The sequence below is a fragment of the Amblyomma americanum genome, chromosome 1 (assembly GCF_052857255.1).
Source record: "Amblyomma americanum isolate KBUSLIRL-KWMA chromosome 1, ASM5285725v1, whole genome shotgun sequence".
NCBI lineage: Eukaryota > Metazoa > Arthropoda > Arachnida > Ixodida > Ixodidae > Amblyomma > Amblyomma americanum.
This window is the reverse complement of record NC_135497.1, coordinates 379,259,617-379,278,885: the sequence shown is the minus strand read 5'-3', so window position 1 is coordinate 379,278,885 and position 19,269 is coordinate 379,259,617. Positions and strand designations below refer to the sequence as shown.

At 44.9% G+C, this 19,269-nt stretch overlaps 1 long non-coding RNA gene across 1 annotated transcript in view; it reads right to left on the bottom strand.

Annotated features, from left to right (window-relative positions):
• Positions 1-203: 203 nt before the first annotated feature.
• LOC144101446 (uncharacterized) overlaps positions 204-19,269 on the bottom strand; it is a 57,905-nt gene continuing 38,839 nt past the window's right edge. Inside the window, exons 2-3 of the long non-coding RNA XR_013308005.1 lie at positions 3,769-3,950; positions 204-453 (exon numbers count right to left, since the gene is read on the bottom strand). This is a non-coding gene — a long non-coding RNA (uncharacterized LOC144101446). The remainder of the gene's footprint in view (positions 454-3,768; positions 3,951-19,269) is intronic.

Below are 19,269 nucleotides of genomic sequence, written 5' to 3'. Positions count from 1 at the left end.
CAATGGAGTGCGTATTTTCGCAATAGCTCATGATGAGTCGATGTCAATGTTATGACTGGTCGCTTGTGGCAGATCACAGAGATCCAGCTAATGACCGCTAAATGATTTATATGAGGAGCGGCCGTTCAAAAATGTCCTGAGCTACTCAATGCAGCCATTTCACCCGCAACTACCTAACAATCGATGACGATAGTTACCCGGGGATGGACTCCTGCGGCAGCTGCTGGACATCAGAGATGTCGGGTTCAGCCTTCGGGGGTGGGTGGAAGTAGGCACCGGGTAGAAACTCGCCCATTGTATCCTTATGCAAGCCTTCATCATAGTCGCAGTTGGGAGGCCCGGTCACAGTCGACTTGAAGCGCTCCATCATCGAGCCGAAAGCCAGCAGCTCCCGAAAGCACTTCCCCCAGCGCAGGGACCGGCAGAGTAAATAATGGCGCCTTCAAGTACGGCCTGCGATACAGTCGATAAGCTTGCTGCGTTAACTGATTTACGCACTTGGCGCTTTTTAATGTGAGAGCACTACTTCACTAGCAATTCTGATAAAAGGCAACGCCTCTCTGAAGCGTGTAAGATGCGTACTACGTGCAGAAAAAAAAATATTACCGCGACTGGGTTTCAAACCATCGGCAGAGCTAACAAATCAGTTTCGCTGGCCACTGCCCGAGAGCACTACACTGTCGCCCAGCCCATCACGCCTCGTGTTAAACTGCAACACACAATCGCGCTGTGTATTGAACATGAGAAAAACTAAAGGTCGTTCGTAGTAATATAATTTGTAGTTTAATCGTTCCTGTTCAAGTATTTAGGTTCTGAAATGCGTACTTTATTCTCATCTGCACAGAAGTGAGCAAGGATGCAGACGCAGCTAAACTGCCTCGTGTTTTTTGCACAGGCCATTAACACGCAACGCCTTGAATTTAAAAGTGATTCTTTGTGTTTGGTTCTGTTCTCTTGCTCAGAGGTGCTATGTGAGTGTGTAGCGGGTTGCTTTGACTCATTTTGCCTACTGGTGCTCTTGCTGAGTGGGGACGTTGAAACCAATCCAGGCCCCACTTTTTCAGCGTCTGATCAGGTGGAACGTGCTATTGAAAATCAGAAAGTGTCTGCAACTGAGCTGAAATCTATCAGGGAGAAGTTGGATGGTCATATATCAGACTCAAACTGAAAGCCATGGCTTCTATATAACAAAAAATAGAATCTTTCACAGAGCCACAAAGGGGGTAGAGGAATGTGAGAGTTCTGTTCTGATGCTACGTGAACATACTGGATCACTGTGCAGCAAGGTTGATCACCTAGAGTATCGCTCTCGGCGTAATAACTTGATTATATTTGGGGTCAAGGAAGAAAGCGCAGAAACTCCGAGGAGCCTGCGGGATGCTTTGTTAACAGAAGTGATTGAAAAAAACTAGGTATTATTGTCGGGAGCGTTGATCGCCTACACCCCTTCGTGATAATGTGCTTCTTCGATTTTAATGAAAAAATGAACCTTCTTAGGAATGCGAAGAAGTTGAATGCTCAGGAATGTCACTGAGGAATACCCGCTTAGAAATGAGAAAGTACGGAAACTGCTGTGGTCTACCTTTATACATAATTGGAAACCTGAGGATATAGCATACCTAAAATTTGACAACCTAGTTTTTTGACAACATGCGTCTGGGATGAAGGAACGAACGAAAGACGGAAACTTACCATTTCAAATGAACGCAAAGAAGATTTCGAAGGCGAAGATTCTGGTAGTGTCAGTGTTGCCTCAACATCGACACGTATTGTCACAAGGAATCAGAAACGAAAGACGTAAATGACGAGCTGATAATAACAGACCATTACGACTCGCGTCCTTCAACGCTCAGAGCATCTTAAATAAGACAGCCGAATTCGAAGCACTTCATTACGACCTGGACCCGCATCATACGGTTCTGACAGAAAGCTGGCTTCATTCTGAAATCCCTGATGGATTAATTGTTCCCCCAACTACAGTGTACTGCAATGCGATAGAGCGACACGTGGAGGTGGAGTCGCTATAGTGGTTAAGGAAAGTATATCTGCTGTGATGCTGCTGGGTATTCTTAACCATGACAGTCGTTTTGTAAGAATGATTTCTGTGACAACACTATTGTATTAGCGTAGTATATCGACCTCCCAACGCGGGCGTCGCTTTTCTTGATAAGCTGTGCGATTATGCTCAACGCTTCCGGGGTGACCGTGTGATGTTGATTTTAGGCCACGATTTCAACCTGCCTGATATAGACTGCATTCACATGAGTACTATGAGTGCCAATTCTGGTCATTGTGAGCTCCTTTTGTACACTACCTTCACGTGTAATCTGACCCAGATTGTTGACAGACCAACCAGGATCTGTGCCTCTGTGTCCCACATCCTTGACCTAGTGTTCATTAGCTCTGCCCTTAAGTGTATTTCTGTGGATGTTTTGAAGGGTGTATCTGATCATAATCTTGTTTCCTGTGTTTCTTCCCTATCGGCTCATGTTGATAGCAAAAATCGTCCAGTTGCGAGAAAATTTTTAATAGAGCTGTTGATGTAGGAATGTTGGATTTTCTAGAGACCCATCTTATCAGCTCACCACTGCTTGGAGTCAAGCGACTCCGCAGTGTTAAATAAATAAATAAAATAAAAATAAATAAGAGCATAATATACAGGGAGTTTCAACTAAGTTTTTACAAAATTAAAAAAAAAATAGGCGTTCTAAGTTAGAAGAGCGCTTTTTCCGCATAGATCTGTCGGCTGTTTAATTTGTCAGAATACAGCTTAGATGTGCCAACTAGCAGGCTGATTGGCTAATATTGAATAGTTAACTTTTTAACTATTTCTTCATTAAAACTTCTTTGCGGGTGAATTGGTTGTTGCTTTTTTTATCAACCCGGACTGTGTATCTCCCATCTTCTTGCCACCTGTTCCTCACCTTTATAAGCTTTTCCCCGTCCATTAATAAACTTCAGTTGATAGTCAGCGCTTGTGTCTTGTGTTTCGTCGCTCGTTGTGTGGTTGAATGTGTTAGCACTGTTTATTTTTCTAGCATTATTCATTACGGTTAGGCTCTTTAGTTATTTTGAGGCGTGTAGCCTACCCTGAGTAATATTTGTATCAGCTATTAAAACTTTCAAAAACCGGCTACTCTCGGCTATGTGCACCAAGAAATTTTGGCTATTTCTTCGAGTTACGTGCACTGGAATGGTTGCTTTGCCTACAAGCCTCACGAAAGTCCATGTATTTTGGCGCGATGTAGCCAAAAATGTTTTGGGCCACAGCGCAGAGGGTGACCGCGTTTTCGAAGGAGACTAACAGTAATAGTTAAAAATTTCAACTATTATCATTAGTTAATTAACCTGCTAGTTAGCATGTCTTAGTTGTATTATGATGTACTACAGCGCTGAGAATGCTATGCCCAAAAAGCATTCTTCTAACTTAAAAAGCCTATTTTTGAAATTGCGCAGAACATTAGGTGAAAAACGCTGTATATTGCGTGTGAAACGCACAAAGCAAAATGACAGATCCACTGTAACACCTTTTGACTCTGCATTTATGGAAGTTATGGTGAGAGAGAGTGAAAGAAAACCTTTATTTCAGCGTTCGTGCGGTGAGCGTAGTTAGGCTGATATGATGATGGTGATGAATACTGTGATTTTTCTAGCGATTTATGCTTATCTTAGTGGAAATAATGACAAGTTTAAAGCGGCAATTTTAGGAGGTCGTCAAGCACTCAGCTGCTGAGGCTGCTGGACGTTCAAATGAAAGCTGTTCCTCACCTGCCCACAGCAGAACGGTGATGACAACAGTTGTTTGGTGCAGGAGCAGTAGACTGAAATACTGCAACCGTGGGCCCTACACATCGGCCCTTGAGAGCAACTAGACGGGTTTCAGGTGGCTCGGGACGCTCTCAATTGCGATGTCTGAGGCGCAGATCTCCAGGTGATGGCGACGCTTCACTCTGTTAACAAAAAAAAATGAGAGTAAGTGGCTTTTCCACTACCACTCAACCAAAACGAGGATTTATTTATTTCATATGAATGGAGCATTTTGTTTACTCTCTTTTACAAGGGAGGCATTTAGGAGTGCAAGGGAGTAAGTTTTTTACTACCCACAGAATGGCGTCATGTTTATCCTCATCCAGACTCATTTTTGCAGATGTTCCAGCGGCGGAAACGGGCAGCAGCTGCCGGGACCGTCGGCAACCCAGCCTGGGAAACTGCGCTGCCCTAATGTGACCCCGCGTCGCGCGTTCTTTTCGCTGTCTGCAAGCCCAGCGACGGCGTAAGCGGAGGCGGCAAGAGTAGTCTGCCTGTCATCTGCTTTTGCTGTCCAAGCTCGTTTGGTTGGCTATGATCGTAGATAAAGCGAAGTAACATCAAATCAATAGTTCGAAAATGATAAGGCATCACGGAGCAGTTTTCACGGTCATGCACCGCGCTATATTTTGCTAAAACCAGAGCAGAACAAGTGAAAATAAAGCGCCTCTGAAGGTATTTTGGTATGGCAGTGTTTGCTTTCATATTCAATTCTTTAAGGTTTGGCTTTTAAATAAGACGGAGAAAAAAATATAGCCTCATCAGCTCAATGAAGAGCACTGCGTTGAAACTATATTCTGTCACACAACGCGAGAACCACACTAAAAAAGCTGTGAGAAGTAGACCTAAGCAGCGGCTGTAAAGGGGGGGCGACACTAACAAACGAAGGTCGGGTATGGTTAGAGCAATGGAGGGTTCGCAAAAGCAGTTCAGTTATGTAGCTTACTGTAGCGGAAAACTGCGACAAGCCGATATCTTGTACCTCTGCAGGCGCCCGTGAAGGAGCAGAAGTGAGAAAAGATCCAGCGACGGTGGTAACCAAGGTCGTCACTCACCGCCACAATCAGACGACTGACCAGAAGCCGACGAGACGCTAAGTGGCGGGGCGGATAGAGCAAAATTGTGTTTTTTTTTACTCCACTGGAGACTTGGGGTGCATTGAGCCCCAGAAACTCCATTTAAAAATGGGACCTTTAAGGAGGAGAATCCTTTTTTATGCTCTATTATTGAGTGAAGGGAGTAAGATAGGTCATTTAGCACATTTTTTCTCCATTTTGATGCAGTAAATGTTTCTAAGTATAGAGTTTAATGGGTGACGCCAAGTATTTAAACTCCCAATAGTGTTGGGTCTTGTTTGAAATGCAGGTGTCGAGCTCAAGCCAGCCTCTTTGCAGGCGAGATTTGATGAAATATTTATGCGGAGCTGTTAGAAGCGCTGTGTGGACCTTCTCAGAGCTCCGTGTCTCCCTTCAACCTTGACGTGAAAAAAAAATCCAGCGAGAAAAGACGCAAGATCAGAGGAAGACCCACACAGACTTCAACCTTCTCTTCGCTACCTTCTTGCTCATGCAATTTGCATAGATACTGCCAATATGTCTGGATGCGAATAAAGACAACTCACCAACCTGAAAAGCGGAAGATTTTGGCGCCAGAGATTGCAACCGTAACAGGAACTAAAATATAGTCGCCATACCGCAAAGCCGAATATTTGTAATGATGTTGGACACACGAACCATCCAGTGAAAACTGGAAGCGTTTCGTTCATTAATGACTGCCGAGTTAGGCAGTCTGTCTTCTCGTCTTCAGAAGTTTTTGTACTTGTACAAATACGCCTTTCTCGGGAAAAAATTTTCAAATTTCAAATATTTTAAGACACTCTCACATAAATATTGGAGGTAATGCTGCATTATTCTGACATGCAGGAAAATCTTTCTTTTGAAGTGTTTCCTGCGATCGTATCGAACGGTTAAGACAGTCATAGAAAACCAATCGGAGAGAGAGAGAGAGAACAGCTTTATTAGCCACTTGAGGGTTGGAAGTTAGGGCAGGTAGGCCGAGTGTGGCCCTCAGGTGGGGGCGACGTCTTGAGCCCAAGAGACGAGTGCGAGTTGTGTCTTCTTGTCTCGTCTCGCAAGAAGTTGGGTCCAACCCTCCAAGTAGGGAGCTGGCAGTAATGTTTGTGTGTGCGGGTTACCCTCGCATCCCCAGAGGATGTGTGCCTGAGTGGCAAACACTCCGTGGTCGCAGTTAGGACAGACGGGGTCACATCCCCCGTCAGTGATGAGGTGTAGTCTAGAATCACTGAGAATCAAACTGGTGTGTAGTCTGCGAAGCGTGGTGGCTTGCGCTTGGTCGAGGCGGGGAGGCGGGTACACGCGTCTTATCTCCTTCTAGAAGTTCGTGATTTCCGCATAGGATTGGGGGGCCTTGGCGAGAGCATTCATGTCCGGGGGGCTGGCTGCCCTGTTGGTTATCCCTCGGGCAAAATGATGGACCCCTTCATTCCAAGAGTTCAATTAGAAAATTTCAAACAAGGTGCTCCCTTCTGAAACCCATGGCCTTAAATTTTACGTAATGCCAGATCCTGTTCCCTAAGATAAACAAAAATTGTTAGCCATTTTTTGATTGCGCTCTCTCTAGAAGTCAATGTTCGCACTGCCGCGCAACCTACCTGCATATACCACACCGACAGCTTTGACCGCTTTTGAAAAAAAAATCACCACCAAATAATTTGAAGCACTCGTTATATCTGCATGTGCAGTCTTCTCGTAATTCTGGATGTTTTACGCAAACCTATGCGGGACCTGTAGAGCAAAACAACTCCCAAGCAGTAGCGACAATTGAGCTGCGCTTTTAAGCTTGTTATAGGAACACTGAGGACAACGCTATCTTTTTTTTGTTAGTAACATCTGATAATTCCGCATTCTATGGCTTTGTTACCGCATGTCTGGCAACGAAAGGTGCACTTATTGCTAAGAGATTTTGCATTCGAACTTGAAAGCCTTTTTCCACCGCTCCAATTGAAACTCGCGACTCTGTGGAGACGAAGTGGGAGAAAAGTGACGCGAAATGGCGCAAGCGGACACTCCGTGATTGCTGGCTGCGAGCGCTGCGCCACCTCCTAGCAGCAGCCGAAATGAAAACTACGGCCGACCGGACGTTTATGGCCTCTATCAGCCGTTGTCGCTCCGTTTATATTTGCATGAATGTTACGGCGGATCCCGATTCCAATTCCGACAGCGAAGTTCTCGCAAAGAGCTGCGGCCTGCATTCAGCGGCCTCATTCTTACACAACGTGTGATGCTTTTTATGGTTTAGGCGGCGGGTCTGGCAAGAAAATCCTAGCGTTGAGGAGTCGGCAGCGTCGCTTTTACCACTGAGCCACCGTCACAACTGATGTATAGAGATTGCTGCGTGCGGACATATTTAAATTCTTTAATAACAGCCCTCGTAGGTATGGCTATCTATCGATGCGTCTTGGTACGTTGACGAAGCGAACCGCCGAGTGGTGCATGTGCTAACGTGAAGTTACATGGAACATTAGCTCTGCACCGCGCCTTTTCCTTGCTGCAGACGCGTGCCGCTGTACGAACGCCCTCTGAGGAGCACTTAGAGGGGCACTTGTAGGTCCTTTTCTACTCCGCGCTTGTAAATAGTGGCGCGTCAAGAGACGAAACCACGCGGGCGCGTGAAACGCATAGCCTCGAGAGGCCCCAAAACATACCGAAACTCAACTGCCAGCTTATTGCGCTGCCAATTACAGGTTTTCTCTATCTTCAAACATTCAGGTTTCCTTTTACGTCTTTCTCGTGTGATAAAAGTGCTCTGGAGATTTCAAAACAAAACTTATACACTACAATATCGAACAAAGACATAACCTTCATGCACGTTTGTCAGCGTCAGAGATCTGTGGTTTGTTTTCTCCTATTTCATCACCATGCTTGTACTTGCGAGACTCGCCTGTGGCGGCTATACCTGTATTTTCATTTTTTTCTCTTTCTACATTACAAGACCTTTGCTTTCAATAAAAGTGCTGTTTTGGTGGTTAGGAGTTGATATTCTATCCATACAAACCAGCTTCAATTTCTCCTCCGTGGAAAAGTAGTACTGTCGTTGATTCCTCACTGGCGGAAGGTCTGCTGCCCTGGAGGCTTTAAAAGACGGCGACTGTTGCGGAGGGATTCCTCAGTCTTGAGTATCCCGTGCTCAGTATCGGATGCTCTGAAGGAAAACAGGGAGTCTTGAGGGAAACTGGGAACTAGATGATTACTCGGACGGTCTTAAACCTTTGAACGAAAGAATCCCGGCGGTGGCTCTGGAGCTTGCTGACACATCACTATCAGTTTCTTTACTCAGTAGACCCAAATATCAGATCAAGATCCCACCCAGAATTTCTCGCCACCTGGAAACACATTACCACCGACTCGCCTGAACGCTGCAATTACAAACGGCTTGCGATACCGTCTCAGTCAAGTGAACAGTGCGCTTCGTGGCAACTGCGACTCGATCGAATCTGTGGAACATATTCTGGTTGAGTGCCCTTCATATGCTGACGAACGTGCGTACTGTGAACAGTGCATTGAAAAGCTGTCCCCAGTCCCTCTAACAATGGACGGCGTTTTAGGTCCCTTAGCGTGCCCTAGACAACAGAGACATGCAATAAACTTTTTGTTTGTGTAGTTAAAGCATTTTGGACATCTTGACAAGCTCTAATTTCATCTTGCATGTTGCTCTCATGCATTCTTCTTGCGATGAACTTTGTTAGACCGTTTATCAAACTATGCACTTCATCATTTCATATGTTATATCCTTTCTCGTCGACGCACTTTAGTAGGCCTTTAATGGTCGCATTTTATGCTCGTCCCCTTTTTTTCTTTAACTTAACCTTTCCCGCACCACTTTCCTTCCGCCATTAGTGCCCAAATTCCCTTCCCCACGCAGAGTAGCATGCCACAGATTTTCAAACGTCCGCTATATTCTCTGCTTTTTCAGTAAATGGTTTATCTCTCTCTCTGCTTTTGCACGAATTAGGAGTTGCTGAGTCACTTGGGTGGTGCTGTATCAAAACATTCCTTAGGACATTCCAGTTGACGACAGCACGTCCCGTGAAGAGTCTTCAACTGCGCAGAATCTTTCACACGTGGTCAAAAAACATCGCAAACAGTGGGATAACATATGACAGTCCATACCCAGCAATTCTGGACACATGCATTTTTGAGCGGGAAATCATTTATGAACGAAATCTTTTTATATAATGTAAAACTTCACTATATATTTTAAAACTATATAATGTAAAACTTCACTATATATACGAATATATTGATAGTGATCAATATATTCGTAGATCACCCGACGGCAGTCTTGTATTTTTTTTCTATTTACGTTTTTGCTATCCTCAAATGCGTTCTCTATTCATTTTTATGTGGCATTTTTGACTGTTCGATGCGATCGATGGAAGCACTGTAAAAGAAAGATTTTGCTACATATCAGAATAGTGAACCATTAAGCTGTCCTCTATGGCACTCTCTTTACTCAGTACGTTCAATATTTCCACAACAGTGCAGTGCCTTACAATTTTCCCATTTTCAAAATTTTTGCCCGAGAAAGCTAGCACTCAAATTTATCAATGTAGGTTGCGACTGAAGAAGTGAAAGGCTGCATACGGGAGAAGATAAACAGCACGCACTTCTAGAATGATTGCATGAAAACGCACAATTGGAATGTAAAAGCTCGCTTGCTAAAGCCACAGCGTTCACAACCGCGCATGTGGCGGAGGGTTTACGCCTCAGAGTGATCATAAACTAGTGAAGTACTCCACTGAAAATCCGCGAGCTCTGGACGACAAGTTAAAAACATAAAAGGCTTGTGTAGTGTGTTTGTTTATCCTGCACACTCCGTGTGGATGTTTGCGCGCATTTTTATTTCTTTTCGAGTTGGAAATTATTACGGCAACGGGTCTCGCCCCTCTGTAAATGTCAACATATTTCCGGGATTTCCTTTATCCTCCTCGGCTTTTTGCTGTGTTTATTTGTTTTCAATCCTCCGCCTAGCAAACGGCTCTATCTGCAGCTCTATCGAGTGCTGCAGATGCGGCAGCCACATGTCAAGCTTTCATAATGTCCGCTCTTATATACAAGAGCTGCCATGAGATCGCAGATGAAAGAGCGAATTCCCAGAGAAGTTAACCCCGACATTAAACGAAGTGAATCGGCATGCTTTAAGCATTCAACCGTGATTGTTGCATATGAAATTTCTTTAGTGTAAACGACGTCGCTATGGCGTCCCAAGTCACTAACGAAATAGTCTGCCCTAACATCACTACAAGGTATTCAAGACAAGCAGTCTTAGCTCAAATGCCTACCACCAGGTGGCGCATGCTTTACGATTAATAAGCTTCCACCCTTTTGCACAGGATTGCATTCACTACGCTGGTGCCACTGGTTAAAGGGTAGGGTATATGATAGGTCACCAAAAAACAGTTTTTTTTGGGTACCCAGAGCCTTGAGGGCACCAGTGTAGGCAAAGAATAGGCTGAAATGGAAGTAAATAGAAGAACAGTTAAGGTAGGAGGAATTAATGGTATTTAGATTAGCGGAATCAGATCTTAACGACATGAGCAACCACCCTGTAATACACACTACGCATGAGAATATTGCAGTAGAACACGGGCAGGAGAAAGGGGGTGGAATTGGGGAATTCATTCATAAAAGTATGAATTGGCAAAGGGTTAATCAGGAATGCAAGGAACGTTTATGGCTAAAAGAAAAGTGGCAGGGGAGCAAACACTCCTTGGCTTTCTATACCTGTGTACAGGAGGTAATGCCAAAGAGGAAACAGAAAAATGGTCGAATGTATTGCAAGCGACATTGATGAGCTAGAAGGAAAGGGCGAGATAATTATATTACGCTACATGAATGCACACATCGAATACCTGGATGATTACACAGATTCAAAAGGAAGCATGCTGCTGGATATGTGTGACAGGCATGATTTATTTATATGCAACAGTACCGAGAAGCGTAAATGGCTCATCACATGGGAGGCAGGGATTCTGCACTCGACGGTAGAATATGCACTTACGTCACATGAGATGTATAATATGTTAGGGGCAATGAGCATAGATTAACATGGCTCAAGAAGTATGGGTAGTGACCACAAACGTACCGAGTTCAGTTTCAGAAGAGAAACCAGTGCAGGACTGAAGCCAGATGATAAATTATATGGAAGTTTTTACTCAGAAAAGCAATTCTAAGCAACAGCCAAGCAAACAAAGAAAATAAAATTTAGGTTAAGGAAACAGAATAGACTTATGCCAAATTCACTCGATTATTTAAGCTAGAGCTCGCTAAGGTGCCAGTCAGGCGAAAAGAAAAAAGAATACACAAACCCAAGAGTTGGTGGAATGAGGAGGTCAAGAAAGCCACAGAGAAACTTCAGGAATCGTCCAAGAAGGACATAAATTCAGAGAGAGGGGGGAATCAGAAGTTGAAGCAGACAAGCTAGAATACCTTCATATAGTGAAGGAGGGAAGCATCCTGTTTCACCAATGAGAAAATTAGAAAAAGGACGCCCAATGGATGTCAAAAGTAAAGAAAATGGATAGAAAAACATTATAGAAATGAGCAGCAACTCCGTGAGTAATAAGCCTAAGCTAGAGCGAAGCTTTATAGTTACACATCAGGGCATTCGGCTAGAACGGGAGGAAGCAATGAAGCATATACAACCTTTTTCCGTGAAGTTCCGGGACTGTGTCTATTAAAAAGAATGCGTTTAACACTGAAATCATTTGCGCAGCACTCCTTCGAAATAGTCTCCCTTGAAGTCTATACACAGCTTCCAATGCTTCTTGAGGTCTTGGAAACAGTTAGAAAACGCTTCTTTCGGCAGGGCTCTCAGCTTCTTTGTCGTGGCGTCTTGAATGGCATGTACGCTTACCATCCAGTGACCTTTAGGGCCCTCTTCACGCTAGGAAACAGGAAAAAATCGCATGGGGAGAGGTCACGCGTGTATGGCGCATGGGGAATAACAGTGCTGCGCTTGGCGAGAAATTTTGTCATGCTGAAAGCAGTGTGCGGTGTTGCTTTACAATGGAGAAGGCTCCATTGTCCAGATGCCCATAAGTCAGGGCGACGGCGTCCCAGCGCATCACGCATGTGTTGGAGCACGCGGATTTAAAACTCCTGATTCAACTTCCGCCCTTGTGTGACAAACTCGTGGTTTATGACGCCCCTGGAATCGAAAAAGTTGGCTGTGGTTTAGCTCTGATTAACCATAGTTGTTGAATTGCGAAAGCTTCGTTTCCTCGGCACATCGTCTACGCAGAGTCTCATTCCGATGCTCTCAAGAACTCAAACCGGTCTCTTCCGCAGTTGAAGAGTCACTCCGGGACGTGGCACGACTTCTTTTAGCCGCATCTACGTTACGATGCTTCTCGAGTCGTGCGGCGCACTATTCTGGCGTCTCTTGAGCGCGTTTTCTCCTCCTCGCTTCATTCTGTTGTTGCTGTCTCTATTTCACGCTCTTCATAACGACTACAATACACTGAGGGGAAGCGCCCGAGAGGCGACACCTCCTCCGCCTCTACCTCAGCGGAGCACATCAGGTGGAGCGAGCGGCGGCGGCTGCGGCGTCGACGGTGGCGCCATCTGTTGAAGCGCAGCTGCGGTGTTTCTAGGCAACGGCGGCTCAAGGTCATTCGTGGGCCATGCATATGACATACGGTATATGGCGCGATGAGCCGAAATGGCTCGCTGGCTGGAGTAGTAAATCTTGCCCTTTAAAAAACCTATGAGCATCGTCTTTGTTTTCGTCTTTTGTCGCCGTACCTTTCTCGACGCCGGAGAGCTTGTGGACCGCCATTCGGCGCTCTGCCTCTTTGCTTGAGGATCGTATTGGAAACACCATGTTTCGTCTTCAGCAATGAGGCTGTCTCTGCCTCGGAGAGCAGATCAGCGCTTACTGATGCTTGCGTGTCTTTCTGGTTCTCTGTGCGGGAGTGCGGCACAAGTCTGGCATTCAGCTTTCGTTTCCCAAAGTCCTCACGCAAAATTTGGTGACATGTCTTACTAATGTCGACAGCATCTGATAGCATGTGGACTGTAATGGTGCGGTCTTGTTGTACGAGATTTGCCTGATCCGAGCCTCGTTGTTTTCATTCCGTGAGGTTGAAAGGCACACCAGCCTTGTGTCCTCTTCCACCGACGTTCTCACCGATACGAACCTGTTGTGCCGCTCGAAAACTCGCGCCCGCGATAATGTGTCTTTGCCGTAAGCGTCACGAAGGAGCTCATACGTCTGTGTGGCTGTCTTGCCAAGCTTCACACAGAATTTTATGTTTGCACGCTTGTCGAGGTGGACGTCCATCTCTCCACATTCACCCACAGCGGTATGCGCAGACCACTTTTGGCATCGTATTTTTCTACATGCAGTGCTACGTAGCGGCTGCCACAGCATTTAACATAAATATCTCAGGTTAGCCCGAAAAGATCGCGCTACACATCGCACCAAAATTTGTTTTGGACAATCATTTCTGGGGAAGAAAATAAATCAGTCTCGAAACTTTACGGACAAAGGTTGTAGAAATCAGGATGACAGAAAAATTTAAAAAACCAAGAAATGTTGCACATAATTTCTCGGAGGATAGACCGGTTACCGCAGTTGTTTCGCTTGGACAAAGAGAGTGGGAAATGGAGAGAAGAATGTTCCTAATGGCACGTCGACAGGACCGGTTGGTGTTCCGATTATGTTCATATAGAAGCAAGGACCAACCAAAATCCAAGAAAACATCAAAAGAGGCAGTGAGCAAAATGATAGTGGATGGCAAAGCCCCCGACAGATTGCCATTAAGCAGAACGAACATGATATATAAGGGATAAGAAGAGAAAGCTGACATTAACAACTACCGTCCAATAACAGTGACGTCTGTGGTTTACAGAGTGGTGATGCAGATCATAAGGTACAGACTGCCACCTTGAGTGGAGAACGAGGGGGAGCTACAAAACGGTTTCTAGAAGCAAAGGAAGTTAGAAGACAATCTGTTGTCATTCAAGCAGTGAATATCACTTAATAACCTCATTGCTATCATTACGGAGTGCGCCATACAAGTAGCTCGTAGGATGGTTCAACATGATACCTGCAAGCTGTCTTAGGGGACAAGAGATCTCGTTAAGAGGCGCCAATGCATGAAAGTGTATAGTCCTCGAGACAAAATAGAACTAGTAGAGCTATTGAAGAATAAGCGCAAGATAGCCGACATGTAGAAAGTTTAATATGGAGAGAATCGAGCATGCTCTAAAGAACGGAGGTAGCCTGAAAGCGGCGCAGAGGAAACTATCCATAGGTAAAAACAAGATTTATGTTTTAAGACACAAGGAGGGCAATGTCATTAGTAACATGGTTAAAGTAGTCGAAGAGTTCTACACAAAACTATACAGTAGGCAATGTAATCAGAACGTTAATGAGAGAGGCAGTAGCAAACAGCAATGCGTCATCCCGTCAATAACGAAAGAGGAAATAAAGAAAGTCTTAGGAGCATTACAAAGGGGAAAAGCAGCTGGTGAGGGTCAGGCAACAGTACATCTGTTAAAGGACAAAGAGGAGCTTGTGCTAGAAAAACTAGCCAACCTGTATTCGCAATCCCTCATGACCTCGACCGTTCCAGAAGCTTGGAGGAATGCTAATATTATCTTAATTCATAAGGAAGGATACGCCGACGACATGAAAAATTACAGGCCAATCAGCTTACTGTATGATGCCTGCAAGGTATTTACTGAGGTAATAGCTGATAGAGTCACGGCAACCATAGACTTCAATCAACCAAATAATCAGGCAGAATTTCACAAAGGTTATTGCAGAATAGATCATATTCACACCATCAATCAAGTGATAGAGAAATGGGCAGAATATAAACAACTCCTATATATAGCCTTTATGAATTACGATAAAGCATTTCACTTAAAGGAAACTTCAGCAGTCTTGCAGGAGTAGAAGAGCCTTATGTGAAAATACTTAAAATGTCTCTAAGAACTGCACAGCTACCATAGTCCTCCATAAAGCCAGCAATGAAATTTCAATAAGGAAGGGTGTCAGGCAGGGAGACATGATCTCGCCAATGCTATTCACCGCTTTTTTTTTTTCCAGGGGGTATTCCGAGGGCTGAATTGGGAATAGTTTGGGATGATAGTTAATGGAGGGTACCTAACTAATCACCGGTTTGCTGATAACATTGACTTGCTGAGTCACTCAGGAGATGCACTGCTAAACATGATCAATGAATTAGACAGGCAGAGCAGAACGGTGGGTGTAAAAATTACCATGTAGAAAACGAAAGTACTGTTCAATAGTCTAGCAAGGAAACAGCACTTCAGATTTGGTAGCGAGCTGCTGGAAGTGGTAGAGTATTATGCCTGCTTAGGGAAGGTAGTGACCGCTGATCCGGATCACGGAAGAGAACGTAAAGAACGGGGTGGAGCGCATATGGCAGGTTACTCATATCATGAATGGCAGTTTGCCTGTACCCCTCAACAGAAAAGTATACAACAGCTGTAACTTACCGGCACTCACCCACGGGGCAGAAACTTGGAGGCTAACGAAAAGAGTTCCGCTCAAGTTGAGGACAACGCAGCGGGCTATGGAAAGAAAATTGATAGGTGCAACGTTAAGAGACCGGCAGCGGGTAGAGTGGGTGAGGGAACAAACGCCTGTTAATTACATCCTAATGGAAATCAAGAGGAAGAAATGGGCTTGGGTAGGGCATGTAATGCGGACGCAAAATAACCGCTGCTCCTTAAGACTAACGGAGTTTATTCCGAGAGAAGGCAAGTGCAGCAGGGTACGAGAAGAAAGCTGGGTAGCGGAGTGAGATTAAGAAGTTTGCGGGCATACCGTGGGCGCACCTGGCAAAGGACAGGGCTAATTGGAGAGACATGTGGGAGGCCTTTGCAGTGGGCGTTGTCAGGCTGATGATTATAATGATGATGATAATACGGGTCGCTGAAAAGAAACACAGGCTCATATGGCTATCTTTTCTGAATATCAGTGGAGCCTGCGACAACGTAATTCGAAGATTTGTGGGACATACTGGGCACATTGGATGTAGAAGATGTAGTAAAATAATGTTTAAAATACGTCTATAATTGTAGTGGAGTGTTTATAAAATGGATAAAATGTATGAGGGCCTACAGAGATGCAGGCGAGCTTAGGCAAGGATGTCCTCTATCTCTTTCCTTGTTCATGTTGTATCTACAGGGGTTAGAGTATAAAATAGAGAGGAGCGGACCAGGCTTCAATCTTCCTGTTTTCAAGCAAAGCGAATGGATTAAACGCTGATTATCGCGAATAATGTATGCAGATGGTGTAGGGCTAATGGCTGGCAATAAGGAACATTTGCCACTTCGGCGTCTGTCATTTGTGTCCGAATATCATTTATTTACCTGCTTCTTTGTATTCCTAATACGCAGAATTAGACATCTATAAAACACCATTTCGCACACGGGCCCCAATTTTCCTAGTGTGGCTTGACTTGCTTGCCATCACAAAGGGGCGGGAGTCTATGCTCACCTACCTGCGGTATTCATGGCTACAATGAGAAACGGAAGCTCTCGCAACAGTTGTGAAGGTTCACTCTGTGAGCTTATTTATAGTACTTTTATGGTGGCGAAATAGAGCCTAATGAAGCTGTCCGGGAAGAGCGCTAGGCACCTGCACTCGATGACCATCGCAAGAGAAACACTAAGGGAAGAAGAAAAAAGGATGAACAAACACACACAAGGGCAGCACGCATGAGTCCTCCGTGGCGTCTAATTGACTTTGGAATTTGGTTCCTCATCCCAACGACCCTGGCTCAAATTCTGGCCCCGGCGATTTCGTGTTGACGCAGGTGAAATACAGAAATGCCCGTGTGCTGTGCGATAACGACGCACGTTAAAGGGGCCCCGAAATACATTTTCAGTGCATTGTTTTGCCTGTTGGCTGCATAGAATGAGTTATAGTGATGGTATAATATCGGTCGGACGGCGTATATTTCGTTTTTTTTAATATTTAAGTTTGCTCGCAAGAACAAATTCTTGGCGGTGACGGTGTCACCACACAGTGGCGGTTTTTAGCAGTGGATATGACATCATCGGGTGAGAGCTTGGTGATTGGACAAACAGTAAATATACTGCAAACTGTGGAAATAAATTAAGATACGTTTCATCACGTTTTTGAGTTTTATATTAGATCGACAAAACCAACACGTTAGTCGTACGTAAAAGCACTGCAAAGAAAGAAAAACAAAAAAGCACCACCAGAGGTTCTGGTTATTGTTTTGCATCGAAGAACTTTGCACCTCTGTGTTCATATGCATCCATGACTTAGCACACAGCACTTGAGACTGCTCTCTATGTATCTGAAAATGGCTTGGCGGAATCGACGTCATCCAGCCATTGCATTCTGCGAGCGTTCGTTTCGGTTCCAAGGAAGGAAAAAAAGCAAGAAAAAGCCATTCGTTTCACATTTACCAGTCCACATCGTCAACTTATGAAAGATCACCGGGCGGCGGCTCTAGATGGCGCCACATTCCCGTCAACAGCGATCAGTGGCAAGGCACGGTACTCTGTAAGGGGTGGCGGTTGCTCTGCGCGCTAGGCTAAAAAGTATCTTACGCAGGTGGTCACTCCGTCTCAATATCTCGCGCTCGAGTGCGGATTACTGAGGGAAGGTCATTGATCAATGCTCCCTCCTGCGCCGCCGAAGTGACGGTGAAGTGCAGTGAAGCATCGCTGGGCATGCACATGGTTGTTATAACTATTACAACTATCGAATCGACGCTGCCAGCCTTGACAAGAACAAATTTCAGCGAACAGGCAACCATGGAGTGCAAACGTCCGAGACGTGCTCAAAAAGGCTGTTTTGATTGGTACCACCCTATGTCGTCATTTGGAAAGTGAAATTGAAATGGGAAGCACCGTGAATATCGAGATTAGGGCAGCAGTTTCTTGCTTGTGTTTTGAAATTCGTTCATTCAATAACTCCCGTTCCTACGCGCTGAATCCTCTCCTTCGTTTTGAGTCGCCATCTGTGTGACATAAATAATTCACCTGAAGTATAGCCGACATCCCATCAAACAGTGTGTAATAGCCCCTTTAAAGAACCCCAGAGGGTCAAAATTTATTCGAAGACCTCCCCTACGGCGTCTCTCATAACTCATGTGCAGCTTTATAGCATTTTACGCCGCATACCATACCATACCAGTCTTACCGTAGAAACTACCTGTGTTTATTATGATAGGCGTGCTGTCAGAGATTACTGTCAAAGAAAGCATGTTGCCAAAGAAATCAAACTAGTGATGGAGATTAGGAAGTTAGTGGGGATATGGTGGCTGCAGCTGGCGTAGGACAGGGTTAGTTGCAAGCAAATGAGAGAGGGATTTGCCCTGCAGTGGGCGCAGTTGCCCTGGTAATGATGATGATGACTCAGCACGGGCTAAAAACATGATTGCTTAGTGGCGAGCGCCTATGTTCAGTTCGATACGCACGGCGCGGTTCTACGAATTCTTTCACTTGGCGATTTTGAACCGTAAAGAAGCGATATCGTTCGATAGGAAATTACTGCTACCATCCGATAAAGAATGAGCAATCGGGAATCTCTTGCGTACATATACATTGCGGATTTCAGCCGCGGCTGATATTCGTGTTGTAATTTAAGGTCAGCACTCACCGTTACAAATCCAGTTCCAGTATTCCTCTTCGCCGTTTGGCGTATGTTAGTCCTAGTCGGTTGTGCGTCATACAACCGAACAGAATACAACACAACACCTCTATCTCGTCGACTATAAGTTGCGTTGTCAAAGCGACCTTCAAGGATTTACTTGCGACGGTAATTTAGATAGAGCGAAAAACTGCGTTATTCTGAACTTGAAACCAATTCTCGCAGTCTACCCATTTGAAGCAAACCTTACAGAGTATTAGTAGAAGAGTTGCACAGACAACTCCGGCTGAACAGGCGTTAAAGGCGCCTGCTCTGAATCAACATATTTCGTGAGCGAACCGGCTCACTCCGCCTCCCTAGCTTCTTGCAAATACAAGAAAACTGTAGTTGTGCGCTTCTGTACTGCCTTGGGTTGGTAACGCAGCACTTAGTGTTTTAGCAAAGTAAAGGCGTTTTCTGTTTTCCCAATCAAGGAGAGAAAGCCGTTGTTTTCAGTCTCTGATTGTGTGAACATGGTTCACGTTTCTGATATGAGTATCAGGACAGAAAACCAGTCGTAAAGGTTAGCGCGATATATTGGTACCAATAAAAGCGCACCTTCTCACTTGCAGAATGAAGCGATGAAACACGCAAAATAAAAAGGCAAATGCTATTTTATACATACAAGAAGAAAAAGGATCTCGTGCATCAGAAAAAAAACTACTTTGAAAAGTTGACAGTTGAGTGTGTTGCTCAGTCGCGTCAATACTGTGCTCTCACAACTAGTTGAGCTTG